The 27,344-nt window shown below is 40.4% G+C and overlaps 1 protein-coding gene across 4 annotated transcripts in view; it reads left to right on the top strand.

Moving 5' to 3' along the window:
• Nucleotides 1–408: 408 nt before the first annotated feature.
• sipa1l3 (signal-induced proliferation-associated 1 like 3) overlaps nucleotides 409–27,344 on the top strand; it is a 109,060-nt gene continuing 82,124 nt past the window's right edge. Inside the window, exons 1-2 of one of the 4 annotated variants that reach the window (XM_041802394.1) lie at nucleotides 409–542; nucleotides 25,760–25,896. The gene's annotated coding sequence lies outside the window, so the exon portion shown is untranslated. Of the gene's footprint in view, nucleotides 543–9,537; nucleotides 9,625–12,694; nucleotides 12,805–25,759; nucleotides 25,897–27,344 lie in introns of those variants that run through there. The other 3 variants (XM_041802403.1, XM_041802386.1, XM_041802411.1) reach the window with 3 other exon arrangements.

A 27,344-nucleotide genomic window follows, 5' to 3' on the forward strand; every position in this document is an offset into this window, starting at 1 on the left:
GTATAGCAGGATATTACCCAAATAATTAAACTGTTTTAAACTCAACTTTTTTTCCCTTCTAACTAATTTGATACCAACTGAAAAGGTAGAGAATTAATCCTATTTAGCAACCACAAGGCTGTGCTATTGGCTAATAAGCGGACGATGCATATGACGATGCTGATCAGCCCGCATAAATACAGAGCTTCCGTGGGGGTATGTTTTTAGTAAATGTTGCTTTGAGTTTCACTTTACGGTATTTTCAATATTAGGAGTAAAACTCACTTTTACCAGATGGTCATTAAAACGATGTGTTCACAGTCTCAGTAGTAGTAGTCTGCCGCCCCCTGTGTGTTACTATCAGTAGGCTGCACCAACCGTGGAAGCGCATGCGCAGTAAGTGTGCGGGCGCAGCTTCGCCGTGGTTTCGGTGAGCATTCTTAACAACGTCTCGTTCAGTGAGCAGGCTCCCGACCGTCTGCTAAGGAGTGTTTCTAAAATGACTGAAAGACATTTGAACGGAATAGGAGCCGACTGAAAAAACCGGAAAGACGTCAAGAAAGGTAAGCTCTTTCGGTTTTCTCTTAACAGTTTAAGTTGAGGAGTGAAGGGGATCCCGAAGCGGTGAAAAGTGACGAGTGAACTAAACGTTGGCGAGAAGTGCAAACACCGAGAGCCAGTCGAGCCGACCAACTTCAGTGAATGCAGGGAGCAGACGCTTTACTACGGCTTGGCTGTTAGTCTGAGCACCCCCTAAAACTAGTCACAGCAGTTCGCTGCTTCACTTTGACCTCTGGCCATTCAACAGGGTATATAATTAGCCGTACATACGCCGCTAACCGCAAAAATGTATTAACTACCAATTATTCCACAACCTTCCTGATCATTAACGTTTCAGTGCGCATGCTCACACTCCTTGGCAGACTTCGGATTTGTAGTTTTTTCGTACCTGAGTTAATCGCAGATGTGAGGGCCAAGAGAAAACGGTAAGACTACAAGTTCCAGACAATGGGAGCTTTGTTTGGGAACAGTGCTAGCCGTTTAGTTAGCCTGTACGAGCTTTGAATTTCGAGTAGTTGTGCTGCAAATCGGAAGTTGCTCTGGCAGAAGATTTGTTTAAGGATGAGGTGCATGCGGTATTGTTTTGCTTGTCCGGTAACACTCATATTTGTTTGTTTTTTTTAATTGTAGGAGAATCATAATAGTTAAACATGGAGCAGGTTTTCTATGATAGGTCGTGCAACATGTTTTAATGTGCTCCTGTAATGAGCTTTGAATGTGCTCCAACGTGGTTGGACGTGCAGACTCTGTTCAGCTGTCATAAGACGTTTGCATAGTGGATGTGCAGGAGCGTAATTTCAGTAGACGTGTATTTCTGTGTATGTGTGTGTGTGTGCAGTCGAGTGTGTACACTGAACGGGGAGGTGATGATGCCTCGGCGTGTCGTCTTCCTTTCATAGAGATCCCCCCGTGTTGCTGCTGTATCCCCTAGCCCTCAGGAAACGACACGTCGAGGTCTAGGATGATGGATCTGCCGTGCATGAGCTGCAGAGCATGGCAGCGCTGCACATATTCTGGGCATCATTTACGCTCGTTTCCTTCCATCTAGAACTAATGGAATAATTATTACAGGGAAAATCTAGGAATGATGTGTTACAGTCTAGCCCGGGTTATCCCTCTGCCTACTCGCCTGTAGCAGCACAAGCGTGGAGCTCAGCATTGGCCACCCTTTGCAGCACAGTGATGGAATCCTGAGTAAAGCTGGGCGATTAATCGGTGGAAAAATAATACAGAAAATAGAAATCAAATCCGACACTTAGAGCCTCTAATCGACGTAAACCTGCCGTGTCAATTATTTCATTTTTTTCTCCCTTTCGTTGAAAAAATTGACTTTTTACGAAAACCATTTTCATTTTAGCTGGTGTGTGTTTTGATTTCAAATATTTCAATAAATAACCATAAATTATTAATCTGTTCCTGTGCCTTTCGGCTGTTTGTTTTAAAGTTATACAGATATTTACAGACCAATCAGAATCAGAGGTTGGAGGTGGAATAATCGTTCATTAATCACAATCGAGGCAAAAAGTGTGTAGTAGACTACAGAAGTCAGTTACATAATGTGCCTTGTTAAAGTTTCTCTTGAGAAATGTACATCTCTTGATGTTTTAAATTCCTCATATTAAAAGTAATTTGTCACGCACAATCACTTCATGCTCCTCTACTGTCTTCTTTCATATCTCTCCACCTTCCTTTCAAAGCCAAATATGCTTTTAATTGTTGGTTGACTGAAAATAACCTGCAGTACACTTGTATTTCAGCATGACTTATTACGTGAGTGACTGCCACAGCATGTCCCTGCAAGCTGTTTATGTTGGATACATTGAAAACAACTGGAGCTTGTGAATTAAAAAAGAGAAAGAAAGCAAAGAAGACAGTAGACTTTGTTTTTTTTGCAGGCATAATCATCCATTAACTGATGTTATCAGTTAAGAGTTTTATCACTCACTTAGGTGGACTTTGTGGACTTTTATACAGAGGAATGTGCTGCTGATTTATGTTTGCACGTTTTCACATGTCAGGCAAGGAGCCAGCATAAATTGGGCTATAAAAATGGCATTGGATATTTCTAATATCTTTTTCATTCTTAATAGAGGAAACCACCCGCAAAGAACCAAAAATGACACTTCATAGTCTAGTATTCAGTATTTTATAGTCAGTTTTCAGTTTTTGTTTAGTTTTTGACATGTATGAGGCTTTCAATAAAATAATTTGCCTGCTTAAATGTTATATTGCTCATTGAGTGCGTTGGATCAGTTTCCTCAAGTCGCATCACCATAGTCTAAAATCATGAACCAAATTTGCAAACAAACATTCAAATTATTTAATGAAAAATGTTGTACTTTGGACCTAAATGTGCTATAACTGAACATAGGAACAGCATAAAAAAACATTTCAAAAAAGCATGTATTTGCAGAAGCCCTGGGAGCATACATATGCATACATTTTTTACTTTTTTCCTGTGTATTTTGGCTTTTTCTTTTAGAGATCTTGAGAAGTTAAGGTATTATTATTGGAATACCAACTTTTCTATCATAAGTTAACCAAATATATACGCCCTGATCTTGAGAAAACATCCATCATATACATGTTATCACAGCAAATGGAGTAATCAGCTCCGTGACCCACTTTTGGGTCCTGAAACTCAACTTGAGAACCACTGCCTGAGGTCAAATCACTGTTAAAGTCAGTGCATGCCTTTTGAAAACCATCTCCTAAACCTGACAAAAATACCAGTTAGGATCGTCCAGTTTTGCTCTGGGTAGAAAAAGTGTATCATCTTCAAAATAGTTGAAAAGTCACATTTCAGCATGCGGTTTTTCAGGTTCAGCTGGACCTTTTCAGAGTAAAATAAGAGCTAGGCTTGCACATGAACCTTATAAATATGTTTCATATTTCAGATTCTTTCCAAATCTTGTTGTGCTGCAAATACCACACAACTGTGGAAACCCTTGCCTGTCTAAACATCTGTATAGCAACCCTGATTGTTGTGGAAATGTTATCACATTTTTCTGAGTCATTTAGAGTTTTTGGATCTACATCACATAGTTGTAAAGTACCTACAGCAGTCATGTTGTGGTTGGCTCCTCAGGGTAACAGATAACTCTTACTACTGTCTGTGATCTTGAGTATCATCTCAGATCTTGTGCTACTTATTTCGATGTTTCACAGAAAACATCTGTGGGAACAAAGGATCCTGTCTTCAAAGACAGAGCCGAATATGGGCCACCTGAGTTATTTAGCCTGTAAACATCACGTCGAATCACCATGTTTATCTTGGTCAAAATGACTCATCTGTTGTATGATGTATGCATTTTCCTTTATTCAGTTAGAGGTTTTTTTACTCACATGCAGGCACGCAATCTTGGTCATCTGATGGATGTAAAATAACATATTTCTAACTGTGTCTTTTATGATGTTATTTAAAAGCAGTGAAGTTTTTTGTTTTGGCTCCAGCTCTTGTTAAAGTTCTCATTTCCCAACCACGACACCTTGGCAGCAGTCGTGCTGTTTGCAAGTTTAGAAAGAAAAGCCTGTTGCCAGGTTTTATATTTGATCCTTGGAGGCGGCTTAGTCAAATAAAGGTTAATAAGAATGAACTATAGTGTGCAAAAGAACACACTCAGATCTCAAATAGCACTGATCACAGTCACTGGGTGTATGCTGACAGGTCACAGAGACGATGCCTTAGGCTACCTTATACCATCTGGTCTATGTTGAGGTGTACAGATGTCTATGTGCATATGACATGCAGCTTGATCTCATAGATTCCAGCCATTGTGTGATGGGCCTGTTTGATGCAGCTGACATTTCCTTCTCGTTGAGCTATATATTTCTCTCTGCCTCTGTTCATTGCTGCCTTACGCTGTTGGTTTATTCTTCCTCTAAATCAACACTGTGACGCAGGTTCAACCCATGTCAGCAGTTAATCTGAAAGGGTCACCACGCGTCATCACACCTGGCATCACCGCCTCCTCCCTACTTAAATTGAATGCAGTACATTCATTTGCTGTAGAGAGAAATATTTGGTGGGTGGGCTAGCTGCATTCAGTGTCTTGTGTTTTACTGTATTTTAAACACCACATAAAAAGTGTCCCTTTTACTGTAGATAACCAAGCCCTCTTTGGTCATTTGTTTAGCATCTTTTGGATTTAAATACAATTCAAGGTGCTTTATGTAAGGTTAACAGAGTAGTCAAACAGCATTTAAAACAGAGTCATAATTTCAGTAAATGAAAATGTATATATAAAATCCCCTGAATAGTTTGATATCAACACAAGTGTATTAAAATATTGCTATAGCTAAGCAACATTTCCTCCTTTGAAAGAGACAGCAGCACAGAAACCAGGAGGAGTATGGACGGTGTGTGGGCGAGAGCCAGCATAGATGCAGAGAGAAACGGAAACAAAATTTATTTGATTGTTATGTAATATTGTGTAGTTTAATGTGATTTTGTGGTTCAGCTGTCTGTGTGTACAGCACTGCAGCATTAAAGGAGAGGTTGTGTGAACTGTGAAAAATCTAGCTGTGAACCTTTGTGTGTGTGAGATGTTTCTGGAAAGATGCCTCTTTGGACACAGGTGTACTGTAAACAGTAATGTGCAGCTGGGCGCTTAATCAAGTTTCAGTTATGATAATGGTATCTCAACCATCATGAAAACAAGATAGGTGAGATGAAAGGGTCACTGTGGCGCATGCCATTTTGTGCTCATTTTGTCCAAAGGTATTGTCAAGTTTTAGTAGTTTGTTCTTACATTTAAGCCAAAAGAGTATTTCCCCACCACTTCAAAAATAAGGCAATGTATTTTTAGTTAGCAATTATTATTAGTTTTTATTAAATCATATATTTGTTTTTTTTCACTGTATTTCTTTTTTCTATTTCAAATGTTCAAAAGAAAAGCTGTTTGAAAGGGATTTTCTGGGTTTGCGCTTTAAGTGATCCCAACACCCTTGCAAGTACTAATACAAATCCGGAAGGGCACTTTATACAGCTTTTCTTCCTCATTATGTGAAATTTATAAATGAAATCATAATGCAAATGCACTGTATGGAGTCCTGAATTCGGAACAAGAAATGGCGGAGATTGGGAGAGTTGCACTGTGCTGGTCTCTACTCATCGTATTGTGTTACTGTTTTTATTGGGAACCCTCTAGAGGCAGAATTTACTTACTGTAGATTTAAAATCATTCTCTCAGGATGAATCTGAATTAAATTTGTGACTGTGATTTTTGCCATAATGGAGCAGCCCTACATCAATAAACAATAACCATTTCATTTAGGGGGAGGCACAGTTTTATCAGCAGATAATCGCTCTAAAAGTTGTCTTTATCAGCTGATGCAGTCACAGCTGATGTTTAACTGTTGTTATAACTGTATAACTCAGTTGTATAAAGACAGCCTGTAGATTTCTGGAGTCATGCGACTCACAGGACATCATTATCAAGAAAGCATTTAACAGTAATGACAGCCTACATGTGCATTTATTTATTTCTTCTTTTTTAAGACCATTCCTCTTGCCCCTTGCCTGTACTTTGATAGAACAGCTGAACAGAGTCAGGAAGCGCGGGAAGACATGGGGTGCACATGTACCAGACAGTGATGCAGGCTGTCTGCATCAACTGAGCTAAACCAGCATCCTGAACCTTTTTTTTAAATGTTCTCAAAAGGTAGACATCTATTAAATCAACTTAATAAAAACCTCTGATGTTAATCTGAGAAAGTTAGCATGTCCTCCAACTAAAGTGAGCTTGATATTGCCATGTTGTATCTGTAAAAGTCCTATCATGCATCAGTAGTTGAATGGTTGTATAATATTAACAGTGGTAATGAACAAACTGAAGCAGTTTTTGCCCTCCATTTGAAGAATGAACCTCTGACAACAGCCTCACGTAAATGTCGGGGTCAAAGAGGTTGAATGTGAAATGAGGAGACCTGCGTCATACACATGTATTAGTCAGAGCACAGGTGTACAGTTCAAGATGAAATAGCGTTAGACCACCTACAGTAATGCAGCCCCCTCTCTTCATCCTGCTCTCTTTGATCTATTTACCTCCCGTGAGGGCCATATCCATAAGTCAGCTCGCATGACAGTGTCAAGAGGTCAGAGATTTACAGAAAGAGGAGAGCACTCCATGCTTGCTGAAATGAGTCGCTGCTTTACAGCCTACCGTTCGGCTATAAAACATTCGCTAGGTAGGTAGTTGATCTATCAAGGCTGCCTCTTCTTTTTATCTTCCCTCTGGGGTCAAATTGACTCGAGGTGTTGCTTACCAGTCCCCATCTTGATCACTGTGAAGAAGATGAATCACCAACTGTTGTTGCTGTAAGTGTGCTATCTTCTGAAAGGTTCGGCTCTTCTCAGTTTTAGCTGGTTCCTGTGTTCAATGTCCAAAGCTACATCTTTCCTCTCTGTGCTGCTGGGCATGTTTGACCGGGGTAAATATAGCTCTGTTGGTTTGAGCTGGCGGATAAACACAGATGTTGAGGAGGCCTTTTCTTGCCACAGGTTGGCCTGCGTTCTCCCTCTGGTCAGTGCTGGTAGCAGAGGGAGAGAGTGGGAGAGGGAATGCCTTCTCATCCAACCACAACTCACTTAAACAGGGCTATTAGGCTTAACACTAAGCTTTACACAGGGTTATGGAGATGTATACATTGCTACAAAACATTTAGACTGCCTGACAAAGTGCTGCTCATAAAGACTGATTTATGCATGCCTACAATAGCTGTCCATTTAGCAGGTTAACACAGACGCCACTGTGCAGACACAAATAAATGTCCACTTAACAAAAAGCCTGTACTTTGCTAAAACACTTGGATAAGTATTATTGAAATAAAGAATTTCACAGAGATGACTGCAATAAAGCCAGCACTGACTGTTTGGGTTATTTCTCAGTCGTCACACTAAAATCAAGGCCATGAGGAACAGAAATCGCTGCAGAAACTGGCTACAGGCCTGCTCAGTCCCTGAGCAGCTCTGAATGTGCTCATTTCCATAACATTAAGAGCTCTTATCTGTTACTCTCCCCTCTTTTATAATGTTTCTCTCGGGCCTATACGCCTTTCAAAGAGAGACTGATGATGTTAAATGGTGTTTCAGTGCTCTTCTCTAAGGGACTGTTGCTGATAGAAGAAGCACAAATCATGCATTAGATCTCTGGGGAACTGGCTTTGTTCTAGAGACTTCCAAAGCATTCAGACACACATCCATTAATATGAATTGTCATGCAGCTGAAAGGGGCAGCAGCCTCTTTCACTCGCTGATGTCTTCATTTCCTTTCTGCTTCCTACATTTTGTTTCTTGTGACATGGAAGTTCAGTTTGTCTGCTACTCAGAGGACAGTGTGTTGTTACACCTGCTTCGAATCTGTCCTTGACTAAAGCCTCACACACAGGGTGGACAGGTGGTGTGTGTGTCTGTGTGTGTGAACAAAGAGCTCAGTCATACACCAACATAACAGAAATGCTATGGAAAGAGGAAATCCGGCATGAAGGGGTAGAGAAACAGCTGATCTCGTGTCCGTCTGTTTTTATGGAGTGAGGAGAAGTAAATTAACCTCATTCACCCAAGTACACATGAGCTTGACCATCACACGCCTGTCAAGTCAGAAATGACATTGCTATCCATCGTAGTCTTAGCTGTGGGGATGTGTGCTACAGTAGAGTTGAACCATTTTAAGGACTTTTTCAACTAAAGTGACAAAATTTACCTGATAATTGCCACTCTGATGGTTTTTTTCTTTAAGTATAGTAAAATGTATGTCTCTGGAGTTGAGTCTTTTGGTCAGGTAAAAGAAGAACTTAAAATTTTACCTTCAACTTTGACGTAGGCTATATTTTCAGTGGACATTTATCTAGCATTTTCCACTCTTAACTCAAGAAAAAGGTCTGTCGGTAGTAGGGCTAGATATTGCCACTGGTTTCCTGAATCGATTTGATTCCGATTCTCAAGGCTCCGATTCGATTCTCGATTTGATTCCATTCAGTATCGATTCATGTAGAGATATTTTAGTGAAAAATCCTAGGTTGCTTCTACATTTGAGAGATTCTCAGAGAACTTTAGTTGGAAATAGTACAAAGAATGATCCATCTAGGCACATTATTAAAAATTTCAGGGTTTGCATTAAAAATTGACCCTAAACTAGTAGTACCTACATCACTATTTTACCTCCATGTGGCCCATCCTGTATATGGTCTTTTGTTGTTCAGTTTACCTCTGTCTTTGTAGTGTTTCAATCCAAAATGCAGTCAAGTTTGGAGGTTTCTTCAGTGGAGCAGAGCTGCCAGGCTCCATCGGGTTTGTTTTTACAGAGATAAGTCACTTATTGCAAGTCCAAGTTGAAACTCTTGTTAAAGAATAAAAATAAGTAAATTTGATCAATTATTTTTAACTAATTATTTTACTAAAAAATATTACTAGTAGTAGTAGTCACATTTTCAGATATAGTGCATACAGTGTGGTGCTGTAATGTTTATCTGTCTGCTGTCTGTGAGGTGTGTTCTATAGACACACACCTATGCTCTTTAATGTAAAGTACAGGCAGAGGGCTTGGTCTGTTCACATATTGGACTTACAGCACAAATGGCTCTTTTAATCATAGATATGATCTATTTTGTTATCCATCTATTTCAGTTGTTCTTTATTTTATCCATCCATAGGGCACATACATCAACAGAGGCTGCAGATATATAGAAAAGTCAGCAAAGATGCTTCAAAGCAATGGGAGGGTATGTTTTTACATAAGACTTTGATTATTAATTTGGGATAAAATGACTGGATGTTCTAAATCAGTCATCAAGAATGTGGAAGTTTAAACCCTGTACTTTGGTCAGTGGCCTGAATCACTGGATCAACAAGAGGCTGTAAAGATTCAGCCCACCACGTCAGAACAATTAGCCAATTCTTCATTGTCAAAGTGGTGTGTATGACCACATTTTTGTGTCTTTCTGTAGAGCCATGAAAGCATCTTTGTAGCCCCCAGACACCTCATGTGAAATTCCATCTGTGTTTTATTTGGAGGCCCTCGCAGACCTCTGCGCTCTTTCTGGCTCTGTGTGCTGCCTGACGGAGGTCGAGCAGTCACACAGGAAGTGAGTACACACACGGAGGAGGATGCAAGTGTGTGGTGGAGATGAGTGTTGTAATGAATCAGACACAAAGCGTCAGAGAAGTGGGCTCATACTACAGAGATCAGTCACGCAGAGGGATGACCAGTTCACAGGTCATGAGTAAGAACATTCATTCACAGCTCAGAGAAAATGTTAACACCATTTGGATTCAGCTGATGTCCTGGAATTGACTTTTCCCATGCATCTTTAGGATAGTTTAGTGTTTGGTCACTGGAGAACAGCTGCTTTCAAATGCTGTAGGAAAATAAAAGTGGCTGGAGAAAAGGGCGTAGCGCCATCAGGAAGCATAAAGATTTGCATGTTTCCCCCTTCCTCGGTCAGTCAGGATGTTTTTCTTTTAGTGACCTGCTTGTCTGTGGAAAACACAGACAGATAAAGACACATCATCTTCCATTTGTGTGTGGATGAGTCTGAATTTTAAAAGTGAGTTTTATAGATGTTTTTAGTACATTTTCTCCTCAATCCTCCTCATTGTTGGCTGAAAACACATCAAAAGTGTTTCTGTGTTGTGTAGTATGTGTGCAGATAGGCATGCATACATCCATGTAGACATTCACAGAAGCATGCATACATTCATATGGTCTCCCACTCATTTCCTCTTCACAGCTAAGATCTCTGACTATGCCTGCTGACTGTGGAGCCATTGTTTTAATGCTAATTGAATATAGCATGCGGTCATTCCATGAATGCCTCCAGGCCCAGTATTTTTGGTACTGTATCAGAATGTGAGTCTTTTTCCTCCCAGTTTTCAGATCAGATTTGATGCTGGGATAGAGGCTATTTTAAAGTCATGCTTAGCACAAGTTAATTTGGTCCACTCTGAACAAATTTCATGGAAGCTAATGCATTTATGCTGTCAATGAGGCATGGCACATTTTATGTGAAGTCTCCTTATGAGAAGGACTACAGTAATTTTACAGAAACATAGTGTATTCAGCTGTTGTCTTTTGGAGCTTGCTAAAAAAATCTCACTATGTAATCTGCTGCATGTGTTTCAGTTTGTTGTGATATTTGTAAGATTTTGGGGGCTTTGATGGACAGTTGAAGAAAGACGGGGAATTTGGGGAATGGGGGGTTACATACCTCAAACAGTATCAGGATCAGGAGCTGAAGGGAAGTAAGAAGCAGCAGCCTCTGTCCATAAACTTAAGCTAAACCAGCTCTCCTAGATTAAAACTGAGTATTAGTAATAGTAATTGGTGTTAGTGTTCAGTAGACCTGAGTTACCAAAGCTCATGGTGTCTCCTAATGTGAGTATTGGCGAACAAAACTGAAGGAAGGTGGGTGTGAGCTTCTTCCAAGGGGAGTGGACAAAATATTGGGGATGCACAACAAATGCACAACATTTCAAGAAATAAAGGCTTGAAATATTTCACTGAATGTGTAATGAGTCTATATAATATGTATGTTTCACTTTCTGAAATGAGTGACAATAAATATTAAACTTTTTCATGATATTCCAATTTTTTTAGATGTACCTGTATGCTGGCATCTGGTGTACCAACTACTGAATCAAGTACGAGGTTCTTTTAGAAAAAGTGGCCTGTTGGACAAACTGATCTGATTTCATGGTCAAATGTGAGAGAAAATGTTGACATCCTCGGAGTATTGCACCAAAAAAGCATGAAAAATCCTCAGAATCAGCCAAATTGTTATTTCAAACATTGGTTTCTGTCCTTCACATGAGTGCACCGCTACAAAATATAATTAAAAGGGTTGTTGTTAATGCATATGGATGCCCATCAGTTTAGAGCACAGGGATGAAACACTTTACAGACTTTAGTACCAGAGCTTTCCACTTGCACCCATCTGTCTGCAGAACTTTGCAGTGCAGCAAAAGTTGAGCTCTGCTTTTTTGCCTATGCATCTCTCTACCTTGTCAATGCAGTGATCTTGTAGAAATTAATGACGAGGCTGTGTTTTTTTTTTTTCTTTTTTTTTTTTTGCAGTGCTTATATCTGTCAGAACATGGACCTAATCATCAGCTGTAATTTCCACTCAAAAGCCTTAAAGCAGGCATTAAAACCAAAGAATTAAGTGGATCAGATTGCAGTTGTTCCATGGTGATATTTAACATAAAAATTATATTTAAAAAATCCAATTCATTTTGCCCCTGTCTGGCTTTCTTGATAAAGCTCCATTTAGCAACATAAAAGCATATTTGCATAATCCATGCATCCGCTTATCCATTATCTATGCCGCTTATCCGCTTCGGGGTCACAGGGGGCTGGAGCCAATCCTAGCTGTCATTGGGTGAGAGGAGGGTTACACCCTGAACTGGTCTCCAGTCAGTCACAGGGCTTAGAGACTAAAAAAGCGGTCACACTGCCAGTCCCACCTACAGACATATTATAGTGCAATCTAATGAGCATGTCTTCGGTCTGTGGGAGGAAGCCTGAGCGCTCGGAGAGAACCCACACGTTCACAGGGTGAACATGCAAACTGCACAAAGAAAGCAGCATTCCTCTAGATTTACAGCTTTTTTTTGGGGGGGGGGGGGGGGGCTTTTAGGCATGTATGAATGACAGGGTTGGAAATGAACTTTTGCCTTCCTGCCACATCAGGAGTAACTTTAGGACTGTATCATACCAATATTAAGTGTAAAGTTTACCTATACTGTTTAAAGGCCTCCCCACATGAGTGGGTCTGACATCTGAAAGATTTAACAAATAAATGACCAATAAAACGATTTAGGAAACCATTTATTGTAACATACAGCATATTTATAATAGGTAAGATTATGTATTTTGGTAAATGTTCTTTATGATGATTGATTGTCCTCCACTGACTGTAACTACTCACTTTCCCTCTCTTCTCTATTATTATCCACACACATTGCATGTCTCCATCTCCTCCTGTTGTCTCTTTGCCTGTCTGATCTTTTGTCAATTCTCCCCCACTATGAGAAATATGCACACGAGGAATAAAAAGACGAAAGGGGTCATCCACAATGAATTTTAAATGATAAAACGATCGTCAGGTGACCTGCGCATGGGCCGCTCAGTCAGTCTGTATAGGAACTGATCCCCTCCGATATTCACAGCACACCTGCCGACACACACCTGTGAGGGGCCGTGTGTATTTCTGCCTGCTGTGCTGAGAAGATCAAGAGGGAGTTGGTGCGGATGAGCCCAGCTATTGGTAATTTCAACCACGTTTCCTAATGTTTTGTCAGTTTGCAGCGTGATATACGGGGGATTGCAGGATCATCCTGCATTACAAGTGTCAGACTTGTTACAAGAATTTAAATTGTGTGCAATTGCTGCAGTCTCACGCCAAAATCCGACGCTCATTTAACTATCTCAGATGTAAAACAAGCGGGGCATCGGTTCATACACAACTTTAGAGGATAAATCGGTTGGAGAACTATCTCTCATTATACTGAGTCAAGGCATCCTAGTAAACATCAGACCCCAGCTCTGACACGGGGAGGAGGGAGCGGGGCTCTCTGGTCAGTGAGCGTGTGGGTTTGCTCAGCTCTTGGCATGGAGTCAGAGGGAACGTTGGGGCCGGGGGCGGGGCACCCCCCTAATAGAACGGTAGGGGAAACACTGTAAAGGTTGTGCCACTGATGCCACCTTCTGAAGTTAATCCTATTGTTTTCATTTAGTTTTATTAAATCTATTTTGTTGATTAAAGAACCTCAGGAAATGTTTCCCTTTGTTTGCATAATAGAGCATATCAAACTATCTAATATTAATAATCTGCAGCATAGCACACCAATATGATATGCTTGTAACCGCATTAGCCATGCTTATCTGAGCCTAGAGCTGGGCAGCTAATCAAAAAATAATCAAAACCAACAGTTAGAGCCTCTAACGGACGTAAACCTGCCATGTCAATTATTTCCCTTATGATTCTCTCTATTAATGCATCGGTCTCTAACAAACAACCTACTGGCTGTGTAGTCATGTGATAACAACCAGGTGTTGCAAGGCATGTAGCCTGTTGGAATGCCTAGAGCGTTAGTACTAGTCATGTGACACCATCCCATCCAAACCGCTAAAACTCAAACAGGGAGCTGACTCAACATTAGCAACATGGTAATTTTCTCCTTTTTATACAAAAGACTAAAAAAATGTATTTTGTTTGCAAGAAATACAAGGTGTTTGTTTTCTACTTTTCTTGGAAAGTTTGAGTTTTTACCAAAAAAAAGGATTTCAGCTGCTGTGTGTTTTGATTTCAGTTGTTTCAATAAGCCATGAATTGTTTATCTGTGCATGTTCCTTTCAATTAATAGTTTTAAAATTATGCAGATATTAACGGAACAAACAGACTCAGAGGTTGGAAGTGGAATAATCGTTCATGAATTGTAATCAAGGTAAAATTTCAATTAATTGTGATTTTGATTTTTGCCATAATCGCCCAGTCCTATCTAAGCCTTTGTCAAGTTGCACTACAAAGAACAGGACATTTGTGATAGAGATGTAACGATATTCAAAGTCCGTATCACAGTTATTGTGACTTAAAATATCAAGGTTAACAGTATTATCATAGCATTGTTATAATTTGCAGAAAATGTTCAAAAAGTACTGAAAAGTCATGTAAAATAACTTCATCAAGTTTTTTATTTAAAAAGTACAATTCAAATTAGCAGCGCAGGCCAATATATACTTTTTGTTTTTATTAAATTAAAATATTAACCTGTTAAGAGTAAACATGAAAATTGAATCAAATGTGCATTATTAAAGGTGCTTTGTAAATGATGTTATCAAATTACTTTAATGCTGTTTTGATACCACATGCTCTAAACCATCTGCTATTTGAAATGACAGAGAAATATCAAAGTTAGTAATAATGAATAAACAGATACACAAGTCATATCTTCAGCTCAAAGCTCCTCATCAGTCCGAATCCTCTTTACTAATACGCCTATCAGTGCTTTTATATTGTCGGTGGAGAGACAAAGTAACACAAAAACAGTTTTAATGCAGAATTGTGGAATTTTAAATTAACTGCAGAAATCCTGAGATTAACAAATGAAAATTTGAATTGTTAATTCTTAACACATGGTGTTAAATAAAGCTTGATTTAAGGTCATGATTCCAGTTGGTCTGTCTATTTTATATATCTAAAAAAACAAGATTTCTCATCCTCACAGCTGCATTTATGCAACTTCCTTATCCAGACCTGAATTTTTATTTTCCTGATGTTTCCTAAGAAAAAGAATGATGTTATGTATATATATTTTTATTAATATTTTTGACTAACAGGTCTTGCCTCAAAGTTTGGGTGGACTTTCACGGTTGATCTGAGCAGATGAGGAGCAGCTTGAGACACAGGGACAGTGGGTGCATGCTACTCCCACAGTCTGGGTTTTTTTTGTTAGTTTTTCTCTAGTGCTGTGTTGCAGTTGAGAGAGCAGAGGGGAAAAAAAAGGTCTGATGTTGGTGTTTTCCTTAAAATCCAAGTCCACCTGTGTGCTTTTTTTTTTTTTTTTTTGTTAATTTGCTCCAGGAAAAAAAATCCTCGTAGAATGCTGTCTGGACATTTTTACAGTGATATTAAAGCACGATTATCACTAAAGGTTTTAATGATGATTAAAATTTGAATGGTATAACCATGGGGAAATGTTATTGTAGTTATCACTAAAACCAGTGACTGTTTCATTCCTAAGCTGTGACAGTTCAAACTCCCCTCTTTTTAAGCTGTCCTAACTCAATGCATATAGTTATAAGAGGATAATGTATGAGAGGCAGTTGAGAGGGAAATTATAGTGTAAGTGCTTCTGCTCTGTTTGCCTCCAAATAAAGTTTCTGCTCATCCAGCACAACTCACATGTATCTCAGTTTTTGCTGAGTCTCAACAAAGATGCTCCCTTGGCTCCAGCATATGAAGACTTGCATGCCTTCCAGTGCTGTTTATTTAAGAGCTTGATTAAATTTGTAGTATTGTAATTAACTCTGCTGATGACACCCTTTGAAACTCTTCATAATAAATGTCTCTTTGGCTGTTTTTACTCTTCAGTCTGAAGTGTTTCATGGCAGCTGCCCAGTTTCTTTCAGCTCATGCACCGCTGTGACACTTGTTTGCGGTCTTTTCATTCAGTCAGAAACGTCACTCATTAATGTAATCACTTGTTGCAGCCTTGGACCATGGTACAAGCTTCTTTCCTTCCTGCAGTGTCTCTGCATGTGTGTGAGAGTGTGTGGCAGTGACAACCTTGTTAACCATCCCGCAGGAATAGTCCAGTGGAGGGGAGAAGGAAGTGACAGAAGTCTGGGTGTTTCTTGCACACAACAGTGGAGCCTGTTATCATCGTGGGAGAGGAGGAGACGGATGAGCTGATAACTCAGAGGGGAGAGAAACGGCTCGACATGGGCAGAAGGGATGGGAGGACAGGGCGAGGGAGAGGCTAAGAAGGAGGCTTGTTGAGAGAAGAAAGCCAGCCAATGTGCGCCCTTCTCCTCTTTCACCTCCCTCACTTGGCCTCCCTTTTCTTTCCCTCTTTTCCCCACGACCCCTAAGGCCCAGCAAAGATTAGTTACCCGTCTGGTTCAGTGTGTCAGGTGAGGCTGTAACAAGAAATAATAAGGATAATCAAAAAAAGACAAAAATAAGGGAGACAAATGCTATTGAAGAGAGTGTGAATGTGATACATTTCCCCCCAGAGAGAGGGAGTGAGGGTGTATCGTGTGTGAATCTGCACAGAAAGCTCTGTTGTGTTGTTTTCTCTGGGGAGGGTTTGTATGTGGAGCGGATCTCCTCTGGCTGTGATGAGTACAATTAAGAGACGCAACAAAAAAAAGCTTCAGAAGAAGAAGAAACCAGTGGTTTGTGTCTCTGCTGCTAACAGGTGACTGTATGCTTCGGTGTTTGTCTTCTGAAGGTCACTGCTCTCACCCCACCCCAGTTGACCCACTTTGTAGCCCAAAGGCACTACACTCACAACACCTCCCTCCCTCACTCCTTCACCTCAGCATGCACTTAAGCAACCTCTCTCTCTCTCTGCTTGTGAACTCTTGTCACTGCTCTCAGCCAAACACCTCAGCACACACATGGCTGCATCCATTAAGCACATTTCTACCATGCAACTTCTGCATACACCCCCCCCACTCTCTCTCACATGCAGTTGTCTACAGAGGAGTTGTGTTTTTCCAGTGGTTCCCACGTCTGAGTTTGACAGGAATGTTGGCAGCTCAGGAGGGAACCGGCAGGCTGTGAGGTTTTTTTTCCCCTCCTTCACAATTTATAAACTAGGAGGTCAACATTTTTCAGAAATACACTTCTTTGCTGTCTTCCCAAGACTCAAATCAGGAGATGGATACCCCTCTAGTTTATTTTTTGTTAAACTGTAACTAGGTGCTAACAGAGACTTAGCATAACCTTACATAACATGAAGACAGTGGTCTGGGTGGCATAAAACAACAATATGGCAGTGTATTACCTTCCTGACCTGTGTGATGCAATTATCATTTTGCAGATGTCAACAATCTATATTTTGTTTTGAAAACTAAGAGTATTAATGCCAGTATTGTTTTAGGGCTGATTGTAAGACTGATTATTAATAGTGCATGAGACTAATAACATATTAGAATCAATATGCATTTATTATGATTTAAATGTACATAATGTAAGTAAAACTGCACGTTAAAAATTCAGGAAAAAAATAAACAATTTAACACTGGTTCTGTCAGCATGAGAAACAAAACAGAGCAGCAGGAAACAGGAAGAGCTGTTATGCACTCCCTTGCTGTTTCTCAAAGTCTAGGATCCTTCCTCTGTTGAAAGGATGCTTCTGAGTCAGACCCTATGCAACAGTTCTCCCTGGCAACTGTTAAACACACATTTGGGACAGGCTAGCCAGTTTTATGGTTACGTCATTGGAATGGTCTCCCCAACATACTCTGCGGCATCAGAAATCAAAGCATGCTGACGACAGCGTTGTAAAACTGTAATCCAGCGCTGTCTGATATTCTACCATATCATCATATAATCATATGATATATAATGTATTATAATTAAATCATATTCTGTAGCTCTGTCTTGACCTTTCCAGCTTTACTTTGATGCCATGAAATTATGAGAATAACATATTTATAGTGTTAATGGGACAATACTCACATTTAAAAGAGGAGCTGAGAATATCACGATTTTTAAACTCAAGCTGAAAACTCATCTATTCAGTCTGGCTTTTTCAATCACTTTTGCACAATCCTAAAAAAACCTTTGAACTGCAATTGAATTTGTTTTAAAGTTGCTATATCAATAAAGTTTGAATGATGATTGAAAAGTGTATCGAGTGATCAAGGACGGGGCTTCCCTGCTGTTATTATGCTGTTGTGTAGTTTCTTGAAGTGAAGGATGGGCGTGCATTGATGTGAGTAATTCCTAAATGGAGGATACTAATGTGCATCACTAAAAATTCTGTCCATCGAAGAATTTTGAGCAACATTGTCCTCAGATGACAGTGGATGACGTAGTGTCCTTCAAAATCAGCCATTTAAAGATCCTTCCTTGGCTTTGAGAAACAGCACCTGAGTCAGCTCCACCCAGGCCCCAGAGTTTATTGGTTGGTAGTTGTGTTACATCAAGCTAGTCAGACAATGTTGTGGGTAGGACATGAGGTGAGACTGTAGAGAGTGAAAAAGACAGAGGGGAAGACACCATGCAATAGGGTACATCTTTGAATTTATTGCTTTTATCAATTACTGGAAAAATAAAATGCTGATCCCGATGATCAGCCAAATGTCAAATATCAGCACAGGTAACTGGCCAGGCCAATAACTGCTCTAAACTAGAACTGCACGATTTTTCATAAATAAGTAATTATAATTATTTTGACTCATTTTGCAGTTTTGTCATTCTCATTTAAAAAACAAAACGCTTTAACAACATGGAAAAAGTTATTTTTGCAAACTATTCTAGGAAAAAAGACACTTGAATCATGTTTGCATGATATGTAAAGCATATAATCTCTGCTGCAAAACAAATTAAACTAATATTTTGCTTGTTTGGCCGTAGAGGAAGTTGACAGTGAGATCACAGAAGTTAAAAAAAAAAGATGATGCATTATAAGAGATGAAGCTGACGCTAAAAGCCTGTTTAATATGTTCATTAATCCTCTACTTAACATTTTAAGGGCATTGGATATTTTTCAGGTAACTCAGTATTGTAGTGTTTGATTTTGTATTTGTCTTGTATCAGTTTTATTGGACCATGTGTCTTGCATCACGTCGTATCATAGAGTATCATATCTTACGGTTTCGTTTCTTGAGTTTCATTAATTTTCATTACTTGTCTACACAGAGCTGATGAACTGATCATCATCTTTTGATTTCAAACTAACCTTCTGTTTTGTATCCCACTCTTAAATTGAAATGTTAAGAAATACAAATCTAAGTTCTTTACAAGTGCGTCTCGCTTTGGCTTGAGTGTGGGTAGTTATGGGATTTATTGTGTACTTTGAACCTCTGGGCTTCCTCAGAACTCCTCTGAATAAGTTCTGACTGATGGATGACTTCTGGTGCAGCCTAAAGTTTAAGAGAAAAATTGTTGAACTCCTTTTTTCTGCATTGCAGACTGACTAGCAACATGAGATCCAAGAATGGAGATGACATGGAGAAATGATGTCTAACACCAACTTGTTAGTTGAACTTGCATGCAGGTGTCTATTTTTAAGACATGAAACTAGGTTAAATTGTCATTAGATGACTGCCCTGGGTTTCAGGAATGTGTTAATGCCAATTACATTCTGCCTTCTCCATGCAAACTGTTCCTGCTGCTCCCCTCTGAAATGCTAATAGGCGATATTACCAGGAATAAAAAAAGGTAATCTTTTGGCAAAATCTGATCCCACACCTAGATGCTGCATTTTTTAACAGTAAATACATTACATGTATGTGCTTACTAAAGGCACATTCCCTTTAAACTCTTCTTTTGTCCTCTCCATCTTTCCATCCATTTCTCATTTTTTTTCTTTCAACATTTTTGCCATTAGTCAAATGTTTTCACTCAACACCACAGTTGTCTTTGCCTGGAAAACAACTAGGCTAGTGTTTGCTTTACTGAGCACATGTGCAGCTCGGTGTGGGTGCACATGCATGGCTGTGGAACCACACCCTGGACTCACGCCACGCATTAAACCAAACACAGAGAGAAAGAGAGGCGACTTCTGGAGGGATTTAGCTTGTTGTGACAGCTCTCTGCACTAGTTTGGGCCCAGACAGTGACGACTGTGGATCCCAGGGTGAACAATGAGCAGAGTGACATGCGTGCAGGCCTTCCAGCAATCCTTGGTCTAAGTTTGAGGAACAAAGTAATGATGTTGATCTGCTGCTACAGTTCCTCTGCTGGAGTTTCATTTGAGGCTGGTTGGAACAGACACACCTTCCACTCGGCTGTTATTACTGAGCAAATTCCACCTAAGAGATGCTGCAGTCGGTCCAGATGCCTGAGATAGTTTTGAGGGGCTGAGATCTCTGTCAGTGTGTAAAACTCCCCCTCACCTCCTCAGTGTGATTGAAACTGTGACCTAAAACCAACACAGGAACATAAATTATCACCGACACTTCATCTTCTAAACCATATGCTGCTTAGAGGGATATGGGCTTTAAAAAAGTCAAGGCTGATGTTGACAGAAGATCCTGTATCTCCATTTCACTTTTATTATGAGGTGTTCAAACAGGCAGTGGGGAAACGCACTCATACACACATGCACGGACACACACAATGTGACTGTGGGTTAAAAGGAGCCACACCTTTTCCCTCTAATCCTCTTTCAGTGCAGACAAACCCCTCTTTATGATATCTCCTGAAAAGACTGCGTTCACCTGGGCTCACCACCTGCCTCTAATTCGGCAGAAATTTGAGCTCCTGCCTGTGTTGGTGTGTGCACTGGCATCTGAAGTGTTTACATGAGGAAGCAGGCAGATGAAGGATTTAATTTTTTTATACATTTCCATTTTAAAGTGACCAAACAAAAAATCTATCAGCCAAATAAGAAGAAATTGTAATAGATAAATATTTCTACAGCTGTGGCAATGGTGCAAATTTGCGTATTTCAGTTCAAATCCACAGGTTTTCATTAATGCTTATTTAATAAAATAAAACAGACAGTATATTTCATTATCACAACAACAAAACTAGAAGTCCTAAGCATCAGTTAGTATATAAACTCCATATAGAACTGCATAACATGAACCATGGTGACACCACGCAAGAAAGTACTGCCCCTCGTCGCTCATTGGTCCTGTCACTTTCTAACCGGGCCCAAACGGTTCAGACAGGAGCTTTGCGAGATGGATTTGCCAGTGAGAAACAAGGAAACGGGCGTATCCATCTGCTTTGCAAGGTTACGGTTAGTGGTTTGTTCCTTGATTTTATATACAAATAATTGCTGTTTAACTCCTGCACACTATCTAAATTGCACATCAACTTTACCAATGCAACATTTTTTCAAACTATTTGTGGCATTTAGATGGTGCTCTGCTATCTGTAAGGACATTAGCCTAACTTTAGGTTTGTAGAAACTTAAGCAGCAGAGGTCTGTTCTGATTCACAGGATGAAAAAAAAAATTCTCTCTGGTGACAGTTTTGAGTTAAAAATGTGGTAGAAGATATGTCATACTTTTAAATTGTCCAGTTATTTTAACTCATGTAATCCATAAGTATCAAAAATACTGACGATTTTACGCCAGATAACTTGCAGTTCTCAATGCTCAGTGAGCTTACAAGCATGGTTAAGTTGAGCTGCAGCCCAAGCTCTATCAGGCTGGACTACAGTCCCAGTTCCCATATGCATGTAAAGCAGGAGGATTGATTTATTACAGGAACAAGTCTGCCTCTGCTTGGTTGCATACTCTCTATCAGCTAGTTGCCATTAGACCTTCTTCCTATTGACCTTGCTAATAAGTCTGCAAGTGATAACCTGGTTGTATGTTGAACACAGAAAAATGGACAAAGCTCAGCTTATTTTGTGCACACTTAAGTTTTTTTGGTACAAGTGCAATGCACACTATCCCTCTAGCTCAGTGGTTTTCAACCTTTTTCCTTGGAGCCCTGCTTACTTGTATTGCAGAGGAGCTGAGGCATCCTAATGTTAAACCAATCTGTGTAACCCTGAATCGTCATGGAGTGTTAGTCTGACTTTAAGAAATCTGATTATGATTTCAGATTAACATGTTTTGCATGCATCTAAAAGTCCAGTCTTAGTTGGTTTAGTCCATTAATTTGTCTTTCTCTATCTGCTTGTAAACACACTGTATGATGGCTGCCAGAGTGATTGCAACATGTATTAATTCTTTGTCAAATAATTATAGTGGTGTAGCATTTCATACTTTTTCTATGGAAGGATCAATTTTCTGGGAAATCAGAGACATAAAACAACAGTGTTTAATGTCTAAAGTGGAGATTTGTTTCTTCAGCAGTGACATCATATAACTAGTGCTGACAGTGAACATTTGAAGTGGGGTCTGAAACATTTAAAGACGTCTCAAAACGCCTGTACAGCTCTAACAGAGCACATAGGAGCCAAATTCACAGTATGCACTTACCTTTGAGATTTACCTCTGGTCTTATTTGCTCTGTTTTAATTCCCTGGCTTTCGGCCTGCATTCTTTGTTTCTCTCCCTTTTTTTCTCAGAGCGTCAGTTTGTACAGTGCTCTCTGCAGCTCTGTGTTTCGGCTCACTCTCAATGGACCTACTGTACTGTGTTTGCTCTCACTAGTCAAAGTCCCGAAGGCAAACAGCGCCTGGTCTCTCTGGGGCCTGTGACAGTGCTAAGAGAGGAGCCAGGCTTGCCAGGATTCAGTACTACAGTTTCACCAGAGCCTCATGTTACAGCTGTGTCGGGCTAGGGACGCTCTGTGAGAATTAGGGGTGTATGTGTTTGTGTGCGGGTGCAAGTGGTCCTCGGTGATTATTCTTTTGTAACCCATACCAGTAGAAGAGGAGTCACATTGACGTGAAGTTTTCCTTCTACACACTGCAAGAACACATCTTAACATAAAGAGATTCAGTTTGCAAGAGTAGATTATGCATTACATTAGGTGTAAGAGGAAAAGCAGTAGACCCTTGTAAAACAAAGACAACCCATCCTCAGAGAGGAGGAAGACTTGGCCGTTGTCCTCCTCAGAGTTCTGATGCACATTTGTGTCCAGCTGAAGTTCACATTTTAGTGCGAGTGTTTTCCCATTAATAACACTTCTCCCTTTACCTCAAATCTTCACGTATTCCACGGGACTTGTGATTTCTCCCCTCGGCTGGAGTTGGCAGACAGAGTGAGGTGGAGGAGGGGGAGTCCAGAGCGATTATGAGACTTGGGGTGAGCTTTAACCCACTTAGCGCACCATCTCAGGGTCTCCTGCCAAAACGGTGAGCTTAGTGCTTTTAATCCTCTTCCCAGAGTGAGCTGATAGTTTGTTGCTTACAGCAGTTCTCTTGTTTCACTGCATATAAATATTATCTGTAACTTTTTTTTTATTATCTGATTTTATTTGTTTCACAAGTGGACACGTGTGCAGCACCGTTCATCTCGCTGAAGTGTTTGTGTGTTTTGATCAGCAGCTTCCTGACCATAAACACTTCAGGGAAAAAGCCTCGCTTTGGTCTGAAGTGAGCCCCCCTGTTGGCCCTTGCAGCCCTCACAGCCAGCCAGCCTGGCATGTTTATTTACCCCCCTCCAGACTGGTTTGTGCTGGGCTGGCCTCTGCCCCTAGGGGTGCGACTACAGTCCAGCAGAGTCCATCCTCCCCTAGCTTACTGCCAGCATCACATGCCTGCTTACCCTAAACTATGCTGGGCTCCCTCTCTTAATAAAACGGGCTCATAACGCCACGTTCCTTGCATTCTTTATGTGCAGGCTCCTCTCCCCTTTGTTCACATGCAAGGGTGGGTTGCACTGAGAAATGTAGACCATTAATAAGGCCCAATGTGCACTCAGCTTTTCAAGATCTGTTTATTTGTAAGTGTAGTACTTTCACGACAGCAGATTAGCATACAGTCATTTAAGAAGTTTTCCTCTTGTGGTAGAAGTGTAAAGTAAAGAGAATGAAGAGGAAAAGTGAAGGCTGATTCAGTGGTGGGTTGGTGCGTTGTTGGAGCAGCAGCAGCCCTGTCACTGTAGGTTTTCGTCTGGACTCCAACCCCCCACCCCCACCCCCCCACCCCCCAGCAGAATAGAGTCATGGCTGAATCGGGGTCAGCCACGCTTCCTCACTTAGTTCCCAGTCCTTATTTTATCCCTCTTTTCCCCAAAACAAACTCTCCTGTCGATGTCTGTTCACATATCTGTCATCTGACCTCCTCCTTTAAATCGCCCTGTCTCACTTTTTCTACCTCTGTTAGTTCCCCTCATCTCATCCTCTCTGAGTACTTCCCTCCCGTTAGGAGGAGAGGACAGGGTGAGATTTATAATTAACAAAGGATGATTCTTGCACTGAAAGGGAGAGCTGTCTGAGGAGCCGAGCATGGAGTGGGGACGGTGAACAAATTGGGCTTTTTAGATAGGATATCAAATAGAGGCTAAGGAAGGAAAGACGCTCACTGATGAGACACAATGATGGATGTTGTGCTGTTTTTGTGCACAAGTTTTGGCAAAGTCTAAGCTGCTTAGCCATGGCAGACCTCCACTTTAAGAGCAGCCTGCAGTACAGTGGTATGTCGTCCAACAGTGCATAAATGCTCTGATGAGCTCAGGCAGGCATGAAGACTCATTACCATCTCATAAAAGATCTTTGTCCTCCCAAGACTCCCTTATCTCTGGTGAAGTTAGGGCTACTGCTCTGTGTTTTAGTGCAGCTACACTCTGCTACTACTGTCATATCTGTTTGTAAAGGTCAGTTTTTATGACTTCAGTTTAAATATTAAAATATAGAGGAACTTTGGATCAAACAGGCAGACAGATCTTTATTTCTTGCACATGTAACAAGATTGATGTTCTGTATGGTGTTGGTTTAAACAAGCCAGGTTACATGTTTACTCAAGGAAGGGAGTTTGAAAGCGGGAATGCAAATAATATGCAAACAAAACGTCTGCAGTTCTAAGGAGGCAAGGCCAACTGTAAGGCCTGTCCTGGCCTGGCTTGGCATGGCACAGCCTGGCTGGTTTAAACAGATGGCTCAGTGCAGTTCAGTGTCGTGGAGGGAGGAACCCTGCAGACAGACTCTTAACCATCTGGACTACAAGTGACATCAGGGTGACTTCTTAGATACAACTGATTAATGCCCGGGCATGATAGGGCGATACTAAATCAACACCAGTGTGGATAGGAAGAAATTTGTGCTACCTTAAAAGGAACAACCTTTTATGATGATACTGCACTCATTTCTGTGTGTTATAAACAAAGTCCCAAACCCAGCAGGGCATCATGACTCAGCACAAAACCCGACTGTCTGACCATACATCTCAGGATCTCTAAAGCTCATAGCAAGTAATATTTATTTTCTACTATACTGCAAATCAATAGGCTTCACAGACAACACCTTGATGAAATAAGACCCCAACAAGTCACGCTGAAGTCCATATAAACCCTTTTAAAGCCTTTAATTGTCCTTATTAAACTAAACTGTCTACTGTTTTCACTTTATATTCTATCCACAGCTGTGAGGCTGGGATTGCTTTTCTCATTGTCACAATCAAACATTGCTTTTACGTTTGTACCTTAAACAGAAATTGAATGAACTTTTACACAAAGATTCATCTTTATCACTGCTTTTTTACTGACTGTAATATAATCATCAACCTTCATGTCAGCCCTGAAAATCATTGAGGTTTCTTCCATTTATAATGATGTTGAGATATAAATGCACAACTACAGCAATTAACTCAAGCAAAAAAAGAAACAGTACCCCAAGAAAACAGTCACACATTGAAGTAAAATGATTCAACAGCTCAAATCTTTAATTTCTATGCCTGCTACATCCACTGCAGTTCTAATTTGAATCCAGATCCTCCCTTACCAATTTGCTTATGGTATGTTTTAGAGCATATTTTGTATTAACACTCATGTTTTTTGCAACAAAGCAACAAGTTGGTCCTCCAAGATGTCCATCAGGCTTTGTGCATCACGTTTATGATTGTTGCCATGGCTGTATGTTGTGCTCTCTCCTTTGGTTAGCTTGCTTCCTGATTGACTATTGTTTCTGTTCCATGCAGCAATCCTGTTCCGCTGTCCTTGGTGTTCCCCCCACACAACACGAGTTCTAATCATGAGCATTGAAGATGTTTAATAATCATCTTTCAAGCGGATCCGAGAGGGAAAGTTTACTCTTAACACACCACAGGAAACTCTGGTAAGATAATCTCTAGATCCATTCACTAGTCAGGCTTTTGCTGGTTTTGGTTGAAAGGAGGAATCAAGGTGAATGTTCTATGTTTGGAGCATTAGATCTAAAGGCTGATCTTCAAAATTCATTGTTTACATGCAGACTTTGAAGCATCAGATAGTTAGTAGAGCTGTCGTTTTCTGCTTTGGTGTTTGATTTCACACAGTAGTCCCATATACATTTCTTGTTTAAGACAGCACTGTTAGACTGTCATACACCTTACTGCCCGGGGAGGCAGAATTCCAGAGCAATGTTGCTACATTATTGAACCGGCCTGGTACCAGGGGGCAACAGAGGTAAATTGGTGTCACAGATAATGTTGGAGCGAGCAGGACAGAAAAGTGCTGCATATGTGTGTGAATATGTGTAACAGTGACACTCCTGCTGCTTCTTCACAGTCTCTTGTCCTTTTGTAACACAGTTTATAATCACACCCTCAGACTTCAGTGTCATACGCCAGCAGGATTCAGTAAAAGTAAAAAGAAAAAGTGAAATCAGCCAAGTGTCACAGTGATGCAGGACCAATCAATGAGATGTTCAGACAGAACCTGGCAACACAACCACACTCACAGAGCTGTAACATCCTGCCATGTCAGACAGTACACAAGTTCCATTTGGCTTTGTTTCTACCTCTGCTACTTGCTTTCAAGCAGAACCACTTAGCATTATTCTATCTGCGTTTACCTTTGATCCATTACAATGAAACAGAATAAGGTCTGTTTGCACAAGAAAAAAGTTGAATTGTTGTGTAGGTTCCAGCTGGACTTTTATAATGTAAATGTGAACATGTTAGTTTTAGGGATGCACAGTATTGGATATTTGCTGCTATTTCCAAACACACTTTAACCAATACTGATCTATATACACCTATTTGTATTGTAAAGAACACAAAAAGTATCTCAATTGCAGAGAGAGGCTGAGTCAAGCAGAACTGAGAGGGGAGAGTAGACAGTCTGGTGGTTGTCTACGTTGTGGTGCTTACAAGCAGAGTTCAGGAGCAGGACCACACCTCAACCATGCCTCTATCCTCCACCCCACCACCCATTTCTCTCTTTCCCACTTTTAGTAGGGTCCAAAGGGTGTTCTTTAAGCCTCTCCAGTCCAATGTCAGCAAACATTTCACATCGCTATCTCAAAAGAATCATTCTACAATCTCTAATGAATAAACAATTGCCAGATCACAAACTGTCAGTTGTGTGGTCCTTGCTTGTAAATGGGGGTTAATTCAAAATGTCAGGGCTCACAAAGGGCCTTGTGTGTGTAGCACCTGAGTATTTTGACTGAATATGAATTTAATTTGATTTAGATTGGATTTGTGACTGTGACTCACCTAGATAATGCGGCTGCAGATCGATTTGCATACTTGCATGTATACACCTCAGTGGATATAGACTGGACCAGGTCTTCACGCCAGA

The sequence above is a fragment of the Cheilinus undulatus genome, linkage group 2 (assembly GCF_018320785.1).
Source record: "Cheilinus undulatus linkage group 2, ASM1832078v1, whole genome shotgun sequence".
Classification (NCBI taxonomy): Eukaryota; Metazoa; Chordata; class Actinopteri; order Labriformes; family Labridae; genus Cheilinus; species Cheilinus undulatus.